General features: G+C 47.9%; 1 pseudogene; it reads left to right on the top strand.

Moving 5' to 3' along the window:
- The window catches only part of LOC106734364 (RNA-binding protein EWS pseudogene), a 6,171-nt pseudogene extending 4,740 nt beyond the window's left edge, over positions 1-1,431 (top strand).
- The last annotated feature ends 334 nt before the right edge of the window (positions 1,432-1,765 follow it).

Genomic DNA, 1,765 nt, shown 5'->3' with positions numbered 1-1,765 from the left:
TAATTAACAGTAGGTGATCAGAGCAAAGGGGAGCGGTCGGGGGACTTCCTGGAAAATTTTATCATATACTCAGAATGTATAAGAGAGCTATGAATTCTTTTACAGTAGTATATTGAGGAGTCAGAGAAGGGTCGCTTCCCAGCAAGGCTACCAGTTTTCTGAAGCAAATAGCAAGCAGCCTTGCTGACATGCTAATTGACCCAAGCTTTGTTCCTAGGTGTGTATGTGTGTGTGGGGGGGAGACGGGTTGCACACAGTAGCGACCTTGCCAACGTACTGAACCAGAGCTCAAAGGTCGGGGGGCTCAGACAGATCCTGGGGCCTCACCCGGTCAGACTCTCCAGGTAGGGAGGAGGATGCAACGGAATGGGCAATGCTGAAGAGCAAGGTGACTTCAGTAAGCCTGGTAGACCAATAATGACAGACAGGATCTTGATCTAGGCCCACTCTGATCCAGACGAAGACTCTGACAACATTGCAATTTACATGCAAGAATTAAGTGACAATGTGTCTCTAGATGATATGTCAGACTTCTTTAAGCATGTGGGGTGGTTAAGATGAACAAGAGAACTGGACAACCTATGACAAGAAAACAGAAAAGTGCAAAGGTGATATTACAATGTCCTATGATGCCATTGTGTCCTGTGAAGACCTGCCATCTGTCAAGTTTGCCATGGGGTGGTTCGATGGGAAAGATTTTCAAGGGAGCAAACTTAAAGTTTCTCTTGCTTGGAGGAAGCCTCCAATGAAAAGCATGGTGTAGAAAGCCACCCCACGAAGACAGAGGGATGCTATTTCCTCCACTCCCAGGAGGTTTTGGGGAACCCATGGGTCTCTTGGGAGCCCATGGAGAAGCCAGAGGAGGCTTCCCTGCAACAGGGATATTTCAAGGTTTCTGAGGGAAGAGGTCCTCTGCAGAGGAGGAAATGTCCAACACTGAGCCAGAGACTGGCAGAGTCCGAATCTGTATCGTGGAAACCAGAACTTCACCTGCAGAACAGAATGCAACCAATGTAAGACCTCAAAACTTAAAGGCTATGTCCTAGCACCCTTCCCGCCCCTGGGAGATGACGATGGCAGAAGCAGCCCTGGCAGCATGAGAAGGGAAAACAATGGGCTTGTGGACACCACAGTGATCTTGGTGGAGTGTTCAAAAGTGGCCGTGGTGGTGACAGAGATGGTTTCCATGGCGGCTGGGGCATAGCCTGAGGTGGCTGCTAGAGGAAGATAGGGTGGCCCTAGGGGCACCCTGGACCTTTGATGGAGCAAGTGGGAGGAAGACAAAGCATATGTGGAGAACCTGGTAAAGAACAAGAAGAAAGAAAAAAAAAAAGGCTAGCACTGTCAGGACTGCAGAGATTGACCCTACTAGGTACAGACCCCAGAGAAGCATTAACTACTGGATTTGTTTTAAACCAGAAAATGCCTTAAACTTACCATTCTATACTTACAATATCGGGCACAACATTATGATCATTCCTTGTTGTTACTTCAGTAGTTTTCATCATTTATGAAGAATTATTAAAACAAGTTAAATGGTTTAAAAAAGAGGAAGAAGGGACCAGCAGTTAGCGTAATGGATATGTTGCTGGACTCCCACGTAGTCGATCGCGGTTTGTGTCCCGACCCGGTGACTTAAAACTCACACCTGATGCGCGTGTGTGTGCGTGCCCAAGATCCCGAGAGGAGAATGGAGGAGAAGGGATTGTGGTGTGGCCATCCCCCCTGGGGGGTGATTTCTCGCTTTCTGTCTCTCTGTCTCTGT

The sequence above is a fragment of the Tupaia chinensis genome, unplaced genomic scaffold, assembly GCF_000334495.1.
Source record: "Tupaia chinensis unplaced genomic scaffold, TupChi_1.0 Scaffold000099_1, whole genome shotgun sequence".
Taxonomy (NCBI): domain Eukaryota; kingdom Metazoa; phylum Chordata; class Mammalia; order Scandentia; family Tupaiidae; genus Tupaia; species Tupaia belangeri.
The sequence above is the reverse complement of the archived record's forward strand: the minus strand, read 5'-3'. Positions and strand labels throughout refer to the sequence as shown.